Source organism: Balaenoptera borealis (assembly GCF_965194805.1).
Source record: "Balaenoptera borealis genome assembly, chromosome: 4".
Classification (NCBI taxonomy): domain Eukaryota; kingdom Metazoa; phylum Chordata; class Mammalia; order Artiodactyla; family Balaenopteridae; genus Balaenoptera; species Balaenoptera borealis.
Window position 1 is genome coordinate 100,691,520 of NC_138861.1, and position 24,383 is coordinate 100,715,902.

At 34.8% G+C, this 24,383-nt stretch overlaps 1 long non-coding RNA gene across 1 annotated transcript in view; it reads right to left on the reverse strand.

Annotated features, from left to right (window-relative positions):
- Positions 1-15,219: 15,219 nt before the first annotated feature.
- The window catches only part of LOC309627354, a 78,293-nt gene continuing 69,129 nt past the window's right edge, over positions 15,220-24,383 (reverse strand). The window contains exon 4 of the long non-coding RNA XR_014243698.1: positions 15,220-17,756. This is a non-coding gene — a long non-coding RNA (uncharacterized lncRNA). The remainder of the gene's footprint in view (positions 17,757-24,383) is intronic.

Here is a 24,383-nt window from a genome sequence, read left to right on the forward strand (position 1 = left end):
TAGACCCCTCTACTCCTCACACATAAACATATATTTTCATGGTATTTACCTCCAGGAACTCCATCAGTTTCTTGAATTGAAGAACCAAGAAACATCCCCTTGGGTTTTAGGCAGGGAAAGGATAAGCATAACCATTTGAAATATACCCAGAACAACTATTTGAATTAATAACGGCTGAAAACTTTCCAGAATAATGGCAGACACCAAACAATAGATCCAGGTAGTTCAGATAACGCCAAGCAAGAAAAATATAAAAAGAAAGCAAACAAACAAAAAGCCCTACGTGTAGGCAAATAATATTAAAATAACAGGAAACCAAAGACAAAGAGAAAATCTTGCAAAAAATCAAAAGCCCAAGAGAAAAAATATACCTTACTTATAGAGAAACAGGCTTAAGAATTACAGTGGGCCTCCTATCAGAAACAATGCAAAGAAGAAGAGAGTAGAGTAAAATATAATATTTAAGGTGTCAAAAGGAAAACAAAACCACTGATCTAGAATTCTATATCCAGAGAAATTATCCTTCAAAAGTCAGGAATAAATAGACTTTCTCAGACAAACAAGAAATGATGGGATTCATTGTCAGTGGACCCGCCCTGCAAGAAATATTAAAAGAAGTTCTTCAGATAGAAGGGGAATACATAGGTAGAAAATGGGAACTATATAAAAAACAGTGGTGGCAAAGGAATAAACTTAGGTAAAATAAAATCATATACTTCAAAATTCTTAATAGATAAATGTTTATTCAACGAAATAAGAGTACCAATATATTGAGTGCTAATAACATATGGATAAGTGAAAGAAACTAGAGCAATTTATATGGGGCAGAAGAGAGAAATTGGGGAAAGTCTGTTACAAGTTACTTGACGTTATCCATGAAGTTGGTATAGTATTATTTGAAGGTGGACTTAGAATAGTTGTAAATATACATTGCAAATTCTAGGTTAGACACTAAAAAACTTTTAAAAGAATTGAACTTGATATGCTAAGAGAAAAGTAGAATAATATAAAATGCTCAATTAAAACCAGAGAAGGCACAAAAATAAAAGAGGAGAAAATAAAATGATAGGAAAAAGGCAAATGCAACAAACATAAAACAATTATAAACATGGTAGATACTAATCAAAATATATCAATAATCAATTTTAATGTGAATGGTCTAAATACAACTAAAAGACAGACTCAAACTGATTTTTTAAAAAAGGCCCATCTATATGTAGTCTACAAGAACTTGCTTTAAATATAAAGACATAAATAGGTTAAAAGAAAAAAGATGGAGAAACAGATACCACACTAACTAATGAAGAAAAAAGAAGGCACAGATGTACTAATATCATGAATGAAGTAAGTGTCATCACCACAGATCCCATGGATCCTCTCAGTTAAGATGACAATAAGGAAATATGCTGAGCAACTCTAGGCCCACAGATTTGATAATTTAGATGAAATGGACCAATTCTTTGAAAGACACACACTACCAAAGCTCTCACAAAAGCAGGACTAGATCATAGAATTGGCCTATAATTATTAAAGAAATTAAACAAATAATTAATAACCTTCTAAAACAAAGAGCACCTGACCAAGATGGTTTCACTGGTGAATTCTACCAAACATTTAAGAAAGAAACAATTCCAATTCTTTACAATCTCTTTCAGAAAATAGAAACAGAAGAAAGATTTCCTAACACTATGATGCTGACATTACACTAATACCAAAACCAGATAAAGACATTACAAAAAGGAATACTACATGTCAATATCTTTTATGAACATAAATCAAAAATCCTCAACAAAATATTAGCAAATTGAATTCAATAATGTACAAAAAGAATTATACAAAATGACAAAGTCGGATTTATTCAAGTTATGCTAGGCCAGTTCCACATTTGAAAATCAATTTATGTAATCTACTATATCAATAGGCTAAAGAAAAAAAATTATATCAATTGAGGCAGAAAATGCATTGGACAATGTCCAACATGTATTCATGATAAAAACTCTCAGAAAAGTAATAATAGACAATAACTTTCATAAATAACATCTACGAACTACCTTCAGCTAACATTTACTTAATAGTGAGTTACCAGGATAATTTCCCCTTAAGATCAGGAATAAAGCAAGAATGTCTTCTCCTCCCCACTTTTTTTCCCACATTATAGTAGGAGTCCTACCTAGGACAAGGAAAGGTAATAAAGGTATACAAATAGAACAGAAAGAAAACTGTTTTTTCTTTTCTTTCCTTTTCTTTTTTTACAAGTGACAGGTTGTCTACGTAGAAAAACCCAATGCATTGAAAAAATTCAGGAACTAATAAGTGATTACAGCAAGGTCATAGGATACAAGGTCAATACACAATATTGGCATTTGAATGTAAAATACCATACCATTTACATTAACATCAGAAATAAAATATTTAGGTACACATTTAACAAAATACACACAGGATCTATATGTGAAAACTGTAAAACTCTGATTAAAGAATTTTTTAAAATCTAAATAAATGGAGATATAGTCCATGTTCATGGGTTGAAAGACTCAATATTTTTGAGATGTCAATTCTTCCCAACTTGATCTATTGATTCAACACAATCCATGCAAAATACCAGTAAGGTGTTTTGTGGATATTGACAAAATGCTTCTAAGGTTTATATGAAAATGTAAAAGAACAAGAGTAACCAACACAGTATTGAGGACAAAGAACAAAGTGGAGGACTAAAATTACCCAGCCTCAAACTTACTATAAAGCTACAGTGATAAAGATAGCATGGTTTCAACAAAAGAACAGGGAACAGAATAGAGAGCCTAGAATTTGTCCCACATAAATATAATTAAATGAACTTTGATAAAGGAGTAATGGTAATATAATTAAGAAAGAACCTTTTTTTTTCAACAAATGGTACTGGCTATCCATATCCAGAAAAACAAAAATAAAAACAAAAACCTAATCTAGCCACATAACTTATACTTCTTACAAAAATTAATCAAAATTAATCATAGACCTAATTTAAAAATCTAAAAATTTTAAACTTCTAGAAAAAACATAGAATAAAATTTAGGTGAACTTAGATTTCCTAACACTTTTTCAGATACAATCAAAAGTATAAACCATGATAGAAAAAAATTAATAAGTTGGACTTTATTAAAATATAAAATGTTTGCTCTGCAAAGGACACTGTTAAAAGAATGAAAAGACAAGCCACAGAGTGTAAGAAAATATTGACAAAACACATATTTGATAAAGGACTGATGTCCAAAATATGCAAAGAACTTGAAACTCAACAATAAGAAAACAATTCGACTTTTAAAAATGGGCAAAAGGGCTTCCTTGGTGGTGCAGTGGTTGAGAATCTGCCTGACAATGCAGGGGACAAGGGTTCGAGCCCTAGTCTGGGACGATCCCGCATGCCACGGAGCAACTGGGCCCGTGTGTCACAGCTACTGAGCCTGCACGTCTGGAGCCTGTGCTCCGCAACAAGAGAGGCCGCGACAGTAAGAGGCCCGTGCACGGCGATGAAGAGTGGGCCCCGCTTGCCGCCGCAACTAGAGAAAGCCCTCGCACAGACCCAACACACACCAAAATAAATAAATAAATTTATAAAAAAAAATGGGCAAAAGATTTGAACTGACTTCTGCAAAGGAGATAAACTGATAAAAATTAAGCATATAAAAGTTTTCAAATACCTACAATATGGAATCACAAATTAGTACAACAATGAGGTAGTACTACAAACCTATTAGAACGGCTAAAATACAAAAAAACCTGACAATACCAAATGCTAATGGGGATGAGGCACAACAAGAACACTGGTGGTGGAAATGCAAAATAGTACAGCCACTTTCCAAGACAGTTTGGCAGTTTCTTACAAATCTAAACACATTTTTACCATACATGTGAACCAATAATCATGTTCCTAGATATTTGTACAAATGAGTTGAAAAATTAAGTCCACAAAAATGCCTGCACATGAATAACAGCTTTATTTGCTAAAAATTAATGCAACCAATATTCCTCCAATAAATAAATAAATTGTGATGTATCCATACAATAAGATATTATTAAATAGTAAAAGAAAAAGCTATTAAGCCACATAAAAGGACATGGAGGGACCTTAAATTCATTGTTAAGTGAAAGAAGCCATTCTGAAAGTGCTATAACCTGCATGATTCCAATTATACGACATTCTGAAAAAGGCAAATGTATAGAGTTGGTAAAAAGATCAGTGGTTGCCAGGAGTTCGAGTTTGAGGAAATAAATAGATGAAGCACAGGAGATTTTTAGTGCAGTGAAACTCTAGGATGCTGTAATCATGAATGCATGACATTATACATTATTAAAACCAACAATAGTTTGACACACAAAAAATATTGTATGAAAATTTTAAAAAATCTTTTAAGAGGTCAGAGAATCCTAGTAGAGAATACAGAGGATGACAAGAGAAGCTAATTATATTACAAATGTATTAAATGACCTCAGTGAAGAAAGTAGGGGAAAGGTGCTGCCCTAAATCACATTAGAAATGAATGAAGTTCACAAGGCTAAAGGCAAAAGGAACTGTACTTAAGTCCTTTAGTAGTTAAAGTAGTTTTCCATGGAAGTATAGGTTAACAAATATGATACTGCTATAAGTGTATACTGGAACTGAACAATTAAGTAAATGAATGAAGGATAGGATGGCAGAAGCTAGATTTGCAACTATTGGAGTGGAAATTTATGTTGGCTAAGGGAAGAAGCTAGAATGATCCATGTTTTAATAGTTAGATTTGGAGCCATCAGTATGAACTCATGTTTAACTTAATATAAATACAAATGTCTACATAAAGAAATATTTATAGGTGTATGTGCATACACGGGTTAGCATATACACATATATTTCCTTGCTTTGCCAGTTAAGAAGGCAAAAAAAAAAAAAAACCCAAAACAACTCTCTAGTAGCAATGAGTATATCTAACCTCCAGATACTGGTTTCTAATGCCATTCCAATAAAAGGAAACAGGGCTTATTGGTTCTTGGACTGGGATGGGAACTGTACAAAATGAGCCTGGGGCATCTTATAATGGCAGAAAGTAAGAAAGTGCATAAAATAAAATTTTTTTAAATTGATGTGGATGTCAAAAGGGTACTGGAGCTATCTGAAAAAGATTCCAATGGCCAAATTTGAAATAATTTGAGCAAAAAAATAAAATAGTATTAGATTATAAACCAAAGTATAAAACAAATATCAGTGTATCCATACACGTATGAATAAATGATTGAATAAATTAATAAATGGGAAAGAGAAACATCTCCCATGCAGAAGAATTCCAAGTAGATAATCCACTCTAAAGGAGGTGGATCCTGATTCCTCGCTCCTTCAGAGTAGATGGCACAAAATGGCTGCCTTCCAAAGGGGACAGTATGAAAACAGGGGAGAAAAAAAAGTAACTTTACAGCAGAGAAACCTGAAAAACACTATGTCGGCAAGGTGATCAAAGCTAACAACAAGAGTGATAAGAAGTCATGCTGATAGAATGTACTCTTGAAATGATGTGATAAAATGGCACTTTACCTCTGTGATCTTCCTCCCCAAGTGCTACAACCTCAGTCTAATCATGAGAAAAACATCAGATAAAACAAATTGAAGGTATTTTACAAAACCTGACCAGCACTCCTCAAAATTGTTAAGGTCATCAAGAAACAAGAAAAGTTTGAGAAACTGTCACAACTAAAAGGAGTCTAAGGAGACATAGCAACTAAATGTAATGTGGCATCTTAGGTGGGATCCTGGAGCAGAAAAAGAATAGTAGATTGAAAACTAAAGAAATCTGAATAAACTATGAACCATAGTATATTAATACTGGTTCATGAATCATAACAAATATACCAAAGTAATGTAGATGCTAATAACAGGAGAAACTTTGTGTGAGAGTACATGGGAAATCTCTATCTAGTCACTCAATTTTTCTGTAAGTCTAAAAATGTCTCTTAATCTAAAATGATTCTAAAAATAAAGTTTATTAATACAATTTTTAAAATGAAGGTGACAAAGATGTGTTAAGGAATGTGCAAGCTAAAAAAATTTATCACAGACTTGCACTACAAGACATATTAAAGTAAGTTCTCAGGAGGAAGGATAATGAGACCAGAAGAATATATGGATCTACACAAAAAAAGAATGCATCTGAAAAGGAATAAATATGTGGGTAAATATAAAATATTTTTTTCATTATTTTTAATCTCTTTAAGTGATAAGTGACTGTCTAAGGAAAAAATAATACCAAAGTATCATGGAGCTTATAGCTTATGTAGAAATAAAATATATGACAAAAAATAGCACAAAATGTAGGAGGGAGTAAATTGACGTACTCCATTTTAAGTTTCTTATGCTTTACATAAAGTTATATAATATGATCTGGCAGCATACTATGATAAATTAAAGACATATTGTAAACATGACAGCATCTGATAAAATAAGTATAATAAATAAGTTAATATTGAAGATAAAAAATATGAAAAGGGGTCAATCTAAAATAAGTCAAAAAGTGAAAATAAGAAACAAAAAATAGATGGGACAAATAGAAAAAAAGTGCCAGATAATAGATTATATTAAACGCAAATTGTATAAACACTAAATTAAAAGAGATAGACTGTAGAGCAGATCAAAAAGCAATATCTAATGTTAAATATAAAGACATACATTTGTTAAAAGAAATCAATGTTAAATATAAATACAGAAATTTGTTAAAAGTAGAAGAATGCACAAATATACATCACAAACTCTAATCAAAAGTAAATTGGAGTGGCTTATTAATATCAGACAAACTAGACTTGAGAAAAAGAAGTATTACACTACATAAAAATAACGGGTTGAATTTATCAAGAAAATATAACAAAAATATAATAAAAACTCTAATGAGTTTAAAATAAATACATAAAAATCATAGAAATATAAAAACTATATTTGAATTCACAATTAATGTTAGAAGTTTTAACATTAAAAATTGGCTTTTATTAAAAATCCACAGATAACATTATATTAATTGTGGAAGACTGATATTGCCCTAAGATCACAGACAAGGCAAATATGTCTGCCCTTACCACTTCTAATTAACATTGAACCAGAAGTTCTAGCAAAGAGTATAAGGTAAGAAAAAGAAACAAAATGTTCACAAAAAAAAAAAAAAAACTATCTTTATTCAAAAATAACATAATTTTATACACAGAACATCACCACAAATCTACAAAACAAAAACTTCCAAAAAGAAATGACTGCGTCTTTATTCCTGTCCTGCCACTAGGTTCATCAGTACCGTTTTTTAGATTCCATATATGTTCGTTAGCATATGGTATTTGTTTTTCTATTTCTGACTTACTTCACTCTGTATGACAGACTCTGGGTCCATCCACCTCATTACAAATAAGTCAATTTTGTTCCTTTTTATGGCTGAGTAATATTCCATTGTATATATATGCCATATCTTCTTTATCCATTTCTGTGTCGATGGACATTTAGGTTGCTTCCATGTCCTGGTAATTGTAAATAGTGCTGCAATGAACATTGTGGTACATGTCTCTTCTTGACCTAGAGGGGTGAGATAGGGAGGATGGGAGGGAGGCTTAAGAGGGAGGGGGTATGGAGATATATGTATACTTATTGCTGATTCACTTTTTGTACAACAGAAACTAACACAACATTGTAAAGCAGTTATACTCCAATAAAGATACCACAAAAAAAAAAAGAAAAAGAAATGACTGACTTTAGCAAGATCACATGGTACACGGTCAATAGGAACAAAGGCAATTGTATTTTTATATACTCACAGTCTATAATTGGAAATCAAAAAAGAAAATTGAATACATTTTTTAGTAGCATCATAAGACATTATTTACTTAGGGATAAATTTAACAAAATATGTGCAAAGCCTGTACACTACAAACTATAAAACATTACTAAGAAAAATTAAAGACCTAAATAAATGAAAAAATACACTGTTCATGGTCCAAAGACTAAATATTGTTAATATGTAAGTTCTTGCCAAATTGATCAATAGATTCAAGGCAATCTCAATTCAAATTACATCAGGTTTGTTTTTGTTTTGTTTTGTTTTTAGAAATTGAGGTGATTCTAAAATTTGTGCAGAAATTCAATGAGAAGAAAAAGAGAATTCTCACTACCTGATGTCAAGATTTTAAGATAAAGATACAGTAAGGGAAAAAATAACTATATTTATTCACAATTAGGATAATTGTGAACACAGAAAATCACAGAGGGCAAATATGCACAGGAAAAGAGCTCATCATCATTAGTCACTGTGGAAGTGCAAATTAAAAATGCAATGAGATATCACTACCTCCTACTGAAATAGTAAAACTAAAATGACTGACAATGCTAAGTGTTGATGATGATGATGTGGAAAACTAGAACTCCTCATATATTGCTTGTGAAAGGTAAAATAGTACACCACTCTAGAAAATAGTTTGGCAATTTTTCATAAAGATACAGATATAGAGATAGAGAGACAGAGACAGAGATAGAGAGATAAAATAAAACAAAATCCAGCAATCCTACTTATGGATATTTAGAAGAGAGAACTGAAAACCTATGTTCACTTATGGACATGTATGCAAATGTCTAAAGCAGTTTTATTTATAGTAGCCAAACAGTAGAATAACCCACATATGCATCATTTACATATGAACAAATAATTTGTAATACATACATATAGTAGAATACTATTAAGCAATAAAAATGAACTAGTGATATATGGATGGACAACATGGATGAATTTTAAAAGCATTGTGCATTATGTAAAGAAGATATATACTATACGATTCCATTTACAGGGAATTTGGAAATGATAAATATACAGGGACATACAGTAGAAGAGTAGTCATCAGGTCTGGGAGCAGAGTGAGAGAAACAGACAAGAGAAAACATATGTAGTGAAGAAAATACTCCTTTTTTTTACTATTCTGATGATTATGTAACTACACGTTTAACTCATCAAACTAAACACTTAAAAGAGTGAATTTTATTGTTTATAAAATATACATCAATAAACAACTTTTTAAAAATTAAACAAACTATAATAACGATCTTTGTCTTATTCAAGACAAAATAGAAAGATTCTATTTTTTTTTTTTAAATGTCATTTGATGGACCCATCTTTTTTTAAATTTTATTTATTTATTTATTTATTTATGGCTGTGTTGGGTCTTCGTTTCTGCGCGAGGGCTTTCTCTAGTTGCGGCGAGCGGGGGCCACTCCTCATTGCAGTGCGCGGGGCCTCTCACTATCGCGGCCTCTCTTGTTGCGGAGCACAGGCTCCAGACGCGCAGGCTCAGCAATTGTGGCTCACGGGCTCAGTTGCTCCGCGGCATGTGGGATCTTCCCAGACCAGGGCTCGAACCCGTGTCCCCTGCACTGGCAGGCAGATTCTCAACCACTGCGCCACCAGGGAAGCCCCTATTTTTTTTATAATTAGCTATAATGTTAGATTATAGCTACAATTAGCTATAATGTTGTTTGAAATAGATAGCCTTCATCACCTTGGGGATTTATTCTTATCTCCTATTGCTAGTTGACTAACATTTGTTTATCAGTAATTGATGTTGAATTATTTTTAAATGCGTTTTCAACACCTATCAAGATAATTTTTTTCTTTCTTCTCCATTGATCAATTATTGTTATGAATTATTACTTGGCTTCCTAATATTGAATTGTTAGTGCATTCCTGGAATAAAAACCTATTTGGTCACAGTGTGTTATCTTTTAATAACCAGCTACATTTGATTTGCTAATATATTGCAGTGATGGTTCTAAATATCTTTAGTCTTTTTTATTAATTGACTCATTTTTCTCATGTTTTGATAGAGAATTTTTCTTGGTTTATAATTGAAATTGGGAAGCTTTTCAACAACTACTGTAATAAGAAATAGTTTAAAACTGGTTTCAAAGAACTCAACATAAAATTATTGGTAAGAATAATCTTTTGGTAATTATTTCCTAGATAACATTTTCTATTTCATTAATGTTTATGAGATTATTTTTAAGCTTCTTCATAAAATATCAATTTTTATAATAAATTCTTTTCTGGAAAATTTTCTATTTCATTGATACTTTCAAAAATATATAGAATTTTAAATTATCTTTAATGTCCTCCATATTTGAGGCTGCATTCCTTTTATTTCCTAATGCAACATAAGTGCATTATCTCTTTGTCTTCATTATCTTTGTCAAAATTTTCTCAATGTCAGTAGCTCACAACGTCCAATATACTTTGTAATAGCCTGGACAATTTTTCAATATAAACTTCTCTGAGCTCAATCAAAGAACTAGTGAATTAATATTTTTGATATGGGAAAATAAAATGAATATTGAATTTGATCTTTTGTCCTTCATTTTAAATTTCTTTTATGAGTATTCTTTTTTGCTGCCTATGATCTACTTTTTTGTTATTTTTAATGCTGATTTGGAATTTGGAAATCTTGTTTTCATCATATATTTTCCCCCAGGTTAACTTTAAAACATTAGAGAAAAAAACATTGGACTTTTCTTTCACAAAATTACAAATGCCAAAATCATACATATCTTATTTGGAATTCTTCTGTATAGGAGACTTGTCTCTTCTCCCCATTTATTCATTAAAAAATTTATTTATACCCATGTGTACTCACAGATATTTATTTTATAGTCCAACATTATTTTCTTTGCTCACATTGTTACAACTTTGGCCACTGGGAGTTCTTTTAATATCTCTTGTGTCCTTTGACATGGTCCCATCATAATAGGGTTTAAAATATTTTTTTCTTAACATTTCCTTACCTCTGGCACTGCAAAATACTTCAGGCTCATCTTTTATATTTCCTTCCCCAGTCCACGAATCAGCCATTTCTCCAAGGAACTCTACATTCTTTTATTGAAAAATAATACTTAGGAACTAAGACCTGGGTACCAGATATACTTGTTGATACTGGGACATTGCTGCTTCCAGACTGTCTCAGCTGACAGAACAAGTAAATATATATGTGTATACTAACCAATGTATGTGCACCTCTCTGCAAATATTTCTATATGCTATTATCTGTGTATATTAAGGTAAACATGAGTACATAGTGATGCCCTCAACTCTAATCCATTAAAACATTCTTACCTGTAAATTCTCACTTCCCACCTGGCTCTCACCATTTACCATCCATTTACTTAATTGTTCAATTCCTGTATACATGTATAGCAGTATGATAATTTTAAACTAATAACCCTGTAGGAAAGCAACATTATCAACTAAATTACAGTAATTATGTACTGTTTTTGACTTTAGCTTTACAGATTCCATTAATTTCCAAAGTTAACTTAGATCAGCACATTTTTCTCTCATCTCCTTTAGTGAGGTTGTTTCCTAAATTTTTAATACAGTCAGATTGTTTTGTTATATTCTGCATTCCATCCTGGGATTTTCCTAACCACCTAAATGACATTTTTATTTGCATACATTATGTAGATTACCCACCCTTAAGTAAGTGGACCATAACTCCTCACATCTTGACTGTGGGCTGTATATTCCAACTTCCTTTCAAAGAATATAGTATTGAATGAGGGGTAGAAAAAAAGTCTTTACAGTGGAGAAACCTGACAAACACTATCTTAGCCGGATGACCAAAGTTAACATCAACAATGATAAGTCCTGTGGATAGAATGTATCTTTGATATGATGTGATGAAAATGGTACTCTACCTCTGTGTCTTCCTCCCCAAACCCCACATAGTGATGCCCTCAGCTAGTCATGAAAGGAACCCTAATCTAGTCATGAAAGGAACATCAGACAAATCCCTTTGAAGGACTTTCTACAAAATATCTGACCAGGAGACTTCCTTGGTGATCCAGTGGTTAAGACTTCACCTTCCAATGCAGGGGGTGAGGGTTCAATCCTTGTCGAGGAGTTAGGATCCCACATGTCTCACGGCCAAAAAACCAAAATATAAAACAGAAGCAATATTGTAACAAATTCAATTTAAAAAAAGACTTTAAAAATGGTCCACATCAAAAAAAAAAAAAAAAAAAATCTGACCAGCACTGCTCAAAACTGTCAAGGTCTTCAAAAACAAGGAAAATCATAGAAACTATCCCAGTCAAAAGGATTCTAAGGAGACACAGTAAGTAAATGCAATATGGTACCAGAGTGGGATCCTGGAACCAAAAAAAAAGACATTAGGGAATGCCCAAGGAAATCTGAATAAAGAGTGGGACTTAAATGATAATATACAATATTGGTTCATGAATTGTAACAAATGCACCATTAAACGTAATAAATGTAAGATGCTAATAATAGAGGACTCCATGCACATTCTATGGAAACCCTCTGTACTATCTTTATAATTTTTCTGTAAGTATAAACTGTTCTAAAATAAAAAGGTTATTTTTTAAATGACATGTTTCTAATCACTATCCCTTGATAATTAAAACAAAATTACTTTCTTTTATTACTTTTTTTTTCTTATAATCTGGTGTTTTAGATTATGATTATTATTTGACATTTTACAGTATCAAAATTGCCTCTTTCAAGAATGTATTTTCATATTTGCAATTTAAAACCGATATTAAAGTAGCTGTTTGGGAAACTTTTACTGGTTTATTGCTCACAGCTGTTTAGCTAATCCTATGTCTTGAGGAAGTTGGTTCATATGTCAGTAGGAGTACTTCTGTGAGTGGTGTCATTTTCTGAGTCCTTTACATATTTTCCAATTATTTTTATTCTGCAGCAACAACAACAACAAACTTTTCTACTTAGGTTTTGCTTTTATCATTTTAGTGAGAATCTGGGATGGGATAAAATAAGATATGGATGTATTTATCTCATCATCTTTATTCAGGAATTCTGACTGAAGCACTAAAGAACCAATGGGAGACAGGCAGACACATTGGGGCATAAGGACATGTAAAGTGCAGGAAGCAGTCTGACCAAAATGCTGTAGGATGCTGAGAAGAAAAAAAATCAATAAGTCCTCAATGAAGGATCTTAATCACAGAAAGCACGGTGTTGTAATCCAGGCTTTTCAATACTTACCCTGGCAGTGACTTAAAAGGTAAATAGGAGGAAAGTGAGACAAGAGTAAAGGATTCCAAGTAGAAAATCATTGCAGTATCTCACGTAAAAACTTATGGAAAATTAAGCTAAGGCAATATTAGGGGGTCTTGAGAGAAAAAGGTAAGTTATACTATGTTTCCCAAACACCATCGTTTGCATATCCTCTTTGTGCTTTTCCCTATATTAGTATAGTAATGTAATACTATTTAATATCTTCCTTTAAATTGACTGTCATTTACATACATTTTGATTAAAAACATATCCAAGCTATAAGTGTAAAATGAGATTAATTTATCATAGATAGAATTTAAACATAAAATTGGCAAAGTCAACTCTCTCAAAGTCCGACTTGTTAAAGTTTCTGAAACATCTCTATTTGTTAAAATGGGAGTTTCTGAAATACTATAGAAGCACTAACAACATATTAAGTCCAAAACAGAAACTTCCTCTTTGATGTAGCTTGAAGGATTTGAATTTAAAAAATGAAAAGTGAATACTATTTTTATTATTTAATTAAATGATACCTATTGCTATGGTCGTATAGCACCTAAAATTATCTTATGTGTACCAAAAGTGGTGTCATTTATTGAGACAAAGAAACAAGAAGGGGGCAGCTTTCTGGTGCACACAGACAATGGATTCGGTGTTGCACATTTTATATTTGAATTTCCTATGGGACATTTAAGGGGAGATGCTCAGTAAATACTTAAGATATACTAGTTTGGAGTTAGACAAATTGCTCAGGTTGCAAACTCTTTTTTTTTTTAAAGTGAATCCTTAGAAAATGGTAGTTGAAACTGTGAAAATTTAGATTAAGAAGGAAAGAAAACTCAAGGGAGAAAAATTTTGACAGATATCCACACTACGTGGGAAGGAATGGAGAGAGGTTAGAGAAACCAAAGCACTAAGAAGAGACTCAAGAGGTGATGCTACTCCATGAACAGGGAGAGAGAATTTCAATGAGACAATAAAGAAGAGTGTCATGGGATTAGGGAGAGGGGGTCGCCTGGAAGGAGTTAACCATTACTGCCTGCCTCCTGGAAGCCTTTGTGTTGGTGGTCGTTGTAGTTGTGGTGGGTTTTTTTAATTTCTTTTTTATTGAATTATAATTGATTTACAATGTTGTGCTAATTTCTGCTGTACAACAATGTGACTCAGTTATACACATATATACATTCTTTTTTAATATTCTTTTCCATTATGGTTTATCCCAGGAGATTGAATATAGTTCCCTGTGCTATACAGTAGGACCTTGTTGTTTATCCATTCTAAATGTAATAGTTTGCATCTACTAACCCCAAACTCCCACTCTGTCCCTCTCCCACCTCCCTCCCCCCTTGGCAACCACAAGTCTGTTCTCTATGTCTGTGAGTCTGTTTCTGTTTTGTAGATATGTTCCTTTGTGCCATATTTTAGAATCCACATATAAGTGATATCATATGGTATTTGTCTTTCTCTTTCTGACTTCTTCACTTAGTACGATAATCTCTAATTGCATCCATGTTGCTGCAAATGGCATTATTTCATTCTTTTTTGGAAGCCTTTCATATAATATCTAATTTATTATTCCAGAGATCTTGCTCAGACGAAATTAACATTGCCCCTTAAAGGAAGGAAGAACCGAAGCTGAAGGAGTCTAAAAAAACCATCAGTGATCACAATGCTAAGAAGCTAAAAATAAAACTGAAATCCTAGACTGTAAACCCAAGGTCCACACTTTCTTCTCTGTGCCCAGTGAATGTGGCAAATAAGAGACATCTTTAGAAAGCAGTTCTAATGTTGATGGAAAAGCCTAGATTTTTCAGAAGTTGAGAAAGTTATTGGAGATGAGAACATGGAAATTATGAAGGTAGATCTTTAGAAAAAAAAAAAAAAGGTAGACAAATGTAAAATCGATAGCTAGTGGGAAGCAGCCGCATAGCACAGGGAGATCAGCTCGGTGCTTTGTGACCACCTAGAGGGGTGGGATAGGGAGGGTGGGAGGGAGGGAGACACAAGAGGGAAGAGACACGGGGATATATGTATAGCTGATTCAAAAAAAAAAAAAAAAAAAGACTGGCTTTTTAAACTGAAAAAAAACAAAAAAGGTAGATAAAAAGACCAAAAAAAAAAAAAAATAGAAAATTTTAAAAAAGACAAGAAATTTTTTAAAAAAACAACAATAAAAAAAGGAAGATAAAATCAGAACTCAAGAAGGGAGTTGTGAAAAAAAGAAAACAAAATTAAAACAAGACCATTTGATCTGGTTTAATACACTAGGGGAAAGAACTAGTAGAATTGAGGATACAGGAGATAAAGATGGGAAAGAGATGGAGGTGATCCCTGAGACGGCAGGAGTAATAGGGATAAAGACAGGGAGGACTGATTTGCCTTCAGGGAGGAATGGCTTTTCACTGATAATGGAGGGGGCAGTGGCAGAAGCTCTGTGTCCATGCATGTTGTTTTTACTGTTTATAGACAGAAAGTGAGAAGTCTGTGAGCTGAGCAAATCCCAACCTAATGGCAACGAGGGCTATCATTTTTCCCTGTGATGTAGGAGATGAGAGTGAGGTAGGTGAGCAGGTGACCCAGTAAACAGTGATAAATATATTCTATCTGGGGGGAAAAGGATGTAGCATGGATACTCTTGCTTGCAGTTCTGGAGGCCCATTGAAGTTTGGAGAACATGAGTGTGCATGTGGTAATAGACACGGCACAGAGTTGCTTGGTGGCTTTGAAAATAAGACTAAATGGAAGGACTATTTAGCAAACAAATGGGTAAGCGATATAGCCAAGAATCCTAAGGAGGAGAAACATAACTAGAATGAAGGGAAAGAGTGAAATAGGGGTTCTGGATTAAAGAACAGTTGTAATACACTAATTTGCAAACTGATGTTCTGTGGATCACTAGGCCTCATTGCTATTTCTTTAATTGCTCATATAAATTAGTTTAAAGCTGTCACAAATCTTGGTTATTCAGAATAAATGTTAGTGTACTAAATTTCTTCAGTAAAGAAGTATTTCTACTTTTATTAACCCTATTCTTCTAAATGTATTTGACCACACACCATTTATCTTCCTCTGTGTACCATTAACCATACTAAAACACTAACGTTCCATACAATAACATAAGTTGTAACTGATGATGTAAAGGAAGTAGAGAAATGAGAAAACTGGTATGAGCAGATAGTGGTCAAAGGATCGAGTATGTAAATTTAAATTTTTAGACCTGATGGGTGTATACAGTGTACAGGCTAGATAAAGCATGCAAATGATTAGGCAGTGTAAGTGGATTGCAGCTGAAGGTCACTTGAGTTAAAGAGATCAGGAGCTAATAGTTGTTGGATGGTTCCTCCCTGCCACACACATACAGAAGTAATCTGGCATCCAGTAGTCATCACGGGTTGAACTGTGTGTCCTCAAAATTCATATTGAAGTTCTAATCCCCCAGTACCTCAGAATGTGAACTTATTTGGAAATCGGGTCTTTACAGAGGTGAAAATGGAGCTATTAGGATGGGCCTTCAACCAATACTACTGAGACTGACATCCTTATGAAAAAGGGAAATTTGGACACAGAGGAAAGGTGATGTGAAAAGACAGATAGGGAAATGCCAGCCATGTACAAGCTAAAGAGAGTGGCCTGGAATAGATCTTTTTTCATGGCCCTCAGAAGGAACCAACTCTGGCAATATCCTGCTTTTAGACTTCTGACCTTCCGAGCTATGAGACAAGAAATTTCTGTTGTTTAAGTTACTCAGTTTGTGGCATTTTGTAATGGCAGCCCTAGAAAATATAAGTATATTTGGTCAAAAGGATGAATGGAAAGTGGTTGAATTTTCTTGTTTTTCCTATTTTTTTTTTTTTTAAGCATGGAATTGGTTTTTCCAAGAACATAGTTATAAGGTCTAAGAGAGAGAAGTTAGCCAACAGGAGCTGGTTTTCTCTCCCTTAGAAAGCTGACACCACACCTTAGAGAAGCAAGGAGGTGGGATTGGATGGGGTGGTCATTTTGCTTCCTTATTCTTAAGAGTAAGGAATTTACCTCACGGTGCTCTTTTCCTTTAATCAATATGCTGTGAGATGTCACAACATCATGGAGGGGTAGAGATGACCTGAATTCTCTCATACAATCTGCATTCATATTTTAATTTCCTTTGGTGCAAACTAATCCTTGGCAAATAAGCTGGCATTTTGCTTTTCAGAGGGGAAGTGCCTTTCCATTGTGGGAACCATTCTGTTCACATCTTTTTTCCTTGCTGCATTTATTTGCTCGCTATCTAAGGCACTTACTACACAGAGATTCATGTTGGAGGGAATAAGTTTTTCATTGCACATGACATCTTGAATGGTAATACAGGACCTATGATACTCTGATGTGCATAGAACTTGAAATTTTAGCGAATCAGTCCACTGGGGGTTGGAATTTTTCTGTATACTCTAAAATATTTCTGTTCCTGGAAGACAGCAGGAGGAAGAACTGCTGTTTGAACCAGAGTCAGGTGAAGTATGATTTTTTAAATATATATAAAAATGAATGCTGGGCAGACCAAGGTGGCTCCTTTTCCATCTGTCAGCACGTTCTTTACAATCGTGCATAAACCTTATTATCACACTCTGTGTGTTACTGCAAAACTTATCCCGGTCCTCAGAACAGTCTCTCTACAGCTTTGAGTGGAATTCAAACTTCAGCGCAGTTCATGTAAAAACAAGCAACCTGGTAAATGAGAGAGAAAGTGACAGACATTTACCTTCCACAGAAAATTTGCTAGAGCTCCTTCATTTTGTCATGTGTACAAGGATAAATATTTTGCATTGAATAAAATACTGGCTGATGACACATATTTGGCCCTGATACAATTTTTCCACTGGATTCACATATATTAACCTTTGATGAAAAGACAAGACGAAAAAGGCATAAGAAGAATATGGCATAATTTCAGATTTTTTTTTTTTTTTTTTACATTAACCTTTGAGTTCTGACCTGTTGTAGTTGTGTGTTTGGGGGTATATTTGGATAGAGACATTACTGCCATCCTGTTCATATTTATGGACCTGACCTTTGTATTATAGTAGCCTGCTTTGAAGCACAGTTATTTTTAATTGCTTTATGTGTCCGTAGAGACTGTTCTTTGCCTCTGTCAGTTATATACAGTATCCTGGCACATATGTTTGCTTAATGAATCTTTCAATGACTGGATATTTACAACCACATCTGAATACAAGAGGAGGAAATGTTACATTTTGGGGATAGTGTGTGTGTTGTGTTTGTGCGAAAATGTGTTTTATTGTCAACGTTGCCATATACTTAATGAGGTGACAGGAAGAATTAAAAGAGACAGATTGTTTTGGCTGCACCGGGGCAATCTGAGATATAGTCTCCTATAATGCAGCTCAATAAACCCAGCCTGTGTGAAGCCCTCAGTGTATGATTCATGGCTGCAGCAGGGGTATTCAAAGAGGTTTAATGAGAGATAGGGGCTGGGCAGCAGGAGGCTGAACTTGCCGTCAGAAGACAATGGAAAGTCCTATGTGCTAAAACCATGCCTGAAACCTGCAGGGGTGCCTTGATCACCAGTGTCCTTAATGACATTATTCTATAGGTGCCTGATTGTGAGCTGGACAAAATGTACTGCTGAAAATGCACAACTCAGGATAACTCATTTGGAAAAGAGAGCTGTGCCTTCCTTTCTTGCCTGAAGATAGCATGCATTCTGTGTTCTTTTAGTTGATGGGCAGTTAGGTGTAGCCACAAGAGGGGACACAGAAGGGACAGAAGAAAACAAGTTTATTCTATTCCTAGGTCCTAAAGAGGGGATCACCGCATGCCACGCGGAGTCACAGGGGAAGTGCCACGTTTTGATCAAATAGCAAAAGACAGGAGTAAGCAGAAAGCTTAGGCAAAAAGCTTTATTGGAGTTTCCATGAGAAAGTCAAAACAGGGTAGAGAAAACAGTTAGGATTGGCTAGTTTGAATAGTTTTGTTGGGCTTTGGGTCATGATGGTGGTCTCTAGCTGCCTGGTACCTAATCCTGGGACGATTCAATCAGAGGAATATTGCTTCCTTCGGTGCATGGGCCAGATAGAGGCGATTTGGATCTGGACTAGGTAGTTTACATATCAAAGGTATGCTCCCAGCTGAGTCCTTTGCTGTCTCTAAGCATTGGCTAGCCTCAGGAGGGACAGTCTCTCCCCAGCCAGAAACGTTTTTTAATATGGCAAAGCATCATGATATACAAAAAAATTTTAAAAATATATACAATACAGCATGGCTGTGAAGTTTCCTGTGCAGATGGGTTTCTGGATTGTGACAAACATATCTCGAGACATCCACTGATGGTGAAATCAGCTGCGGCTGTGCTGCTGAAGATGAGGTTTCTGAAACAAGAGGCTCTCCATCCCCTGAGAGCTTATTAGACACGCAAATTCTCTGCTCCGTCCCAGATCTCTAGAACCAGAATTTCTAGGGTCTGGAAGGGGAAGGGGGAGAGAAATCTATGTTTTAATCAGCTTGCCAGATTGCTATTCTTCACACTAAAACTGTAGCCTTTAGTAGCCCATACAAGTGACTATAAGAAATGAGAAAAGAAAAATAATTCTACTTATCAGAGATTCAGTTGCATCTAAGGTAAAACTTCAGTTAACGAGAACCAATTAAGTGGAATCCTAAAGGCAATTTTAGTTCTTACTCTACTGTGTATTTGCTTGGACCCTCAGGAAATCACATCCTATCCAAGATTCAGTCACCCGATTGGTAAAATAAGAAAGATAATGGATCTTGGAATTTATGAGACTTAAAGGTATTGATGTATTTAAATATACTTTGTAAACAGTAAAGTGTAGACAAGTATTAGTTGTATATTAATAATCCTTATTGGGCATGCCATTTGAAGACAGATCACAATGAAACAAGTTTACAACAGGACCTGGGTAATACTAGCTACTCTGTATTTATTAGATTCATATTGTGTGCCAGACACTGAGTTAAGCATAGTACATACATTATCCTATTTAACTCTCCGGACAACCATATTAACGAGGCTGAGTAGTAAAATAGAAAAAGATAATGTAAAGTATTTTTAAAAATTGTAATAGCATGAGAAGATGCTAAGAGGGGTTATCTTAAGGCTTCACAATTAAATTAGTGTTGTTCTAAAGTATCTTAATTATTCAGGGTCTCACTGCCTTATATAAATAATATTATACAACACATCTTATTGTGGGAGTCCCCCAGGAACTGTGGTATGATTTCTGATATATGTATTTTGACTCATCAAATATATAGGCAAAGAGTAAAAGATCAGGAAATACCTAAACCAGAGACATTTCAGATGTCAAGAGCTTACCTATTCTTATAGCAAGTTCCCAGAGCTTGACAATATAAGTTGTTCCTTGTTTGGTTTGATTTATCACTGCCAGGGAAACAAGGGTTTGGAGTATTTAAAGTGATTTTGTACTGTTGCATCCTCATAGCTTGTACATCCCAGGGCTGACACTGCCTCCCTCTCTTTCTTTTCCCTCGTGTGTGTGTTGGGGAGTGGAGAGAGAATTTCTCTTTCTCTTTTCCTTAAGGAGCCTGCCCAGGCATTGCTAGTGAGTAGTTTCTTTGTAGACTAGACACTGAAAAAAACTAAAGCAGGAAAAAGGATAGAAGAGAAACAGAGCAACAGAAAGACACAGTAACAAGCTACCTTCCTGAAAGGAGAGCCATTGTGTCCCACAATGGTCTGAGTATTTCAATGCACAGGGCAGAATAGAATGCCCCAAACTGTCCTTTGCTCATATCCTGAAACATGAAAAGGGTTGTCCTAGTTTCAGTCATTTGCTTTTCTTCTTCGGCTCAAAGGGAGCTAATGAAACAAAAAGCGAGGTCTGTACAAGTGCTGCTCTCTGAGCGAGCTGCGGGGGAAGTGGCATTTCCATCCTTAGTCCTGCTATTCTCAGATTGTTTCTGAGCCCGAGTAAGCATTTCTCTTGGTGAGACAGATTCTCCTGGATGGCAGGATCATCTTCTCCAAGTTCCTAGCTTTTCTCATCAAGTCCAGATGAATATCACATAGTCCACTGGCCAACTTGATGGAACATTAATATAATGGAAGTCAAGAGTTATCAAAGGTATGAAATCACTTCTCCTTGTAGGCACTGATAGCATAACCTTTCCACACTTGCTCTCTTTCTCTTGATTACCAGATAGGTTGGACACAACATTCTGGGAGGCCACTTTATGTTAGAATAGACATTTTTAAGCCCTGTGAACTAGGGAAATACACTTAACCTTTCTGAGTTTCAATTTTTGAATATGTGGTCAGAAGAATAAAGCCTAATTAATGGGGGAACAGGCCTGTAAAGTTCAAGTTAGATGAAATGTTAAACTATTTCTTCCTTCATACATTTGGCTGACAAACATTTTAAGTTTTTTCTATGTTCCAGTACTATACAAGTCCTGGGTATATTAAAATGAAACCCTTAAAGAACTTATGGTCTAAAATTGAAACAAAGATTCTAGAATTCAGGTTCTCTATGAACTTGGCTTGAAATAATAATTATATATTTAGTTTTTCTTACCTTTAGTAAAATTTAGCATTTGTTAAAATCAGGAATGTAGACAACAAGCCACAGTAGTACTTTGGCACAAGTAGAAATTACAAATATCATATTAGAGTGGCAGAAGATATCCTGAAATATTGTTTTTAGTAACCACCACTTCTAAAGTACAATAGTTCGTGGACTTGCTGCTAGGCTTTCTTAATTAATACTTTAATATTTTTATTAAATATATTTAAAACATATAATATATTAGAATATGTTTTGTTAATATTTTAGTAACTTTATATCATTATACTTTTTTCTTTGCAATCAAATTTTTTTGTTGCTTTATGTGTTTAAAAACATGGTTCTGAGGATGGGTCTACAGGCTTCATCAAATCGCCAAAGGGGTCCATGGTATGAAAGGGTTAAGAATCCTGGCTCTAGAAAAAGTGATATTTAAGTAAATCAACAATTCCAATACCTTGTAATTAATGTTATCACAGCAGTGTAGTTAATGTTGTGGTAGGAATAATGTCACAGTCTGGGTCAGTGTGTGTGTGCATGTGTGTGTGTGTGTGTGTGTGTGTATTTGTGAGATGGGGGTTTTGGGGAGAACAGTCCTGGGAGGTTAGTCTTGGAAGATCTCAATGGTAAATAATGCTTTAGCTAAGCCTTGACGAGGAGGTGAGAATTAGCCAGGCCAAATAGAAGGTCAGGTGAGGATAAGGTATGAGGGAGGGAAGATGGACATTGCACAGCAAGTGTAAAAGAAGGATGTGTGAGAAGGCTGGGTGTACCTGGCAACGTGTACATGCGACAGCATGGGAGATAAAGCCAGGGAGGTCAGCAAGGGCCAGACCAGGCAAGGATCTGGATACCTTGTGAAGGAGTCTGATCATTACCCTAGATGTGGTGTGGGACCACGGCAGTATTTTTAGCAGAAGGATGTTGTCAGCAGATTTGTGTTTTAGAAAGATCACTCTGACTGTATCGTGGAGGATGGAATACTGGGGCACAGCAATTGTATGGGTGGAAGCAGGAGGCAGTCAGGGGAGGAACAAGAGCTGTTATGAGCCTTCCGTAGCAATACAGACAAGAAACAATGAGGGCCTGAAGCATGGCAGTGGCAGAGAGTGAAATTACTTTGTAGAGCGTGAAATGTCACAGTGGCACTGAGAGAAGGAAGGGAGGGAGGGAGGGAGGGAGGGAGAGAGGAAGGAAAGAAAGAAAGAAAGAGAAAGAAAGAAAGAAAGAAAGAAAGAAAGAAAGAAAGAAAGAAAGGAAGAAAGAAAGAGGGAGGGAAACAGAAGGAAAACAGTAAGGGAGAGAAGGGAGACAGAGGAATTGAGTTTTCAGCTAAGTTGACATTTGAAGTCAAAGTGTTTCATTAAACTACAGTCACAACTGTTAGTCTGCCCTGAGGTGTGATAGGATTGCTAGTATGCCAGGTCTCAGCCAATCAGCCAGAAGGCCACTGATTGGTTCTACTGAAAACTAATCAGAACCTTCTTCAGTGGTTCAATTGCTGTGCAAATAGCCACAGCCCAGGTGAGCTCACTGAACAGAACATGTTCCCAAATACACATCCAAAAGGAAACAGGAAAGGTGGCACAGTTTCTTTTTTGACAGTCAGCAGTAGCTAGGTTTGTTTACAAGTTCCCAGAGACTGACAGCACACACATATACACATAATTCTGGAATTTTGTATTTAAGGAACATAATATAGGCTGTATTTCATAGGAGATTCAGTATGAGGGAGTTGCAGGAGCACATCTAAGGGTATATTCTGACCCAGAAGAAGTAAATTAATACTTGCCCATTCTAACATGGAAAATTAGAATGGAAAAATATTTTCTAAAAGCAACCATGTAAAATAATATCTGAAGATGGCTTCAAGAGAACCAAACTGTTCTTATGAGCTCAATTATGTCAATTCTTCAGTTATTTTTCTTTCCTTTTTTATATTAATTATTGATGTCAAGTAGGAATCACCTATGAGACACCACTGAAGGTATTTTTGAGTTGTTAGGTTATTGAAACTTGATCTTCTACATGACTCTATTCCAAATGAATGACATTCTGCTTTCATCTTGATGAATTCCTGAGTAATTGAATAATTGTCCAGAAGAGAGCGATTCTGATTTTGGAAAATACTCCAAGTCAAAGATGCTAAGAGGGGAGTTCCCATTCAAAACACGTGGTTATGCAAATGAATGAAGTTACATGTAATTCCGGAAGAGATCTTAAACAACTCTCCCCATTCAACAACAAAGGTTCTATTCAAAGTTCACAATTCAGCGAATCCAAATCCACTTATTAATAGATTAGTTTTTACATAATGGAAGGGTAAGAGAAAGGTAGATAATCCCAAATAAAACAGAAAAAGCAAAGGACACACTTAGTGTAAAATTTTATGAGAGCAGTGTCATCACAAAAGCATAAAATTAAATTTAAAAAAAGGATGTCAACATAGCTTTCTTAGGATAAAACTTACATGAAGGGTGCTACTTCTTTATTAAGTAGATTAAGATTTAAATCTCTGTTTTACACAATGTTGATGGTGCTTCGCAAGATAAAGCCTGGTGCATTGTTGTTCCCAAGGTTTAGGATATAAAAAATGTATGCAAGTTCTATCCATGAAACCCTTGCCCTTTTGAGGAACTGGGTTTGTGTGAACATCTGCCAGACCAACAGAAAGAAAAGCTCTTATTTCACGCAATTTTCATAGAGCCAGAAGCATTTTCAACACATTCCAAAAGCCCCTAATGATACTTCACCCAATTCAGCCTCCTGAAGCTTGGTACATAATTAATGA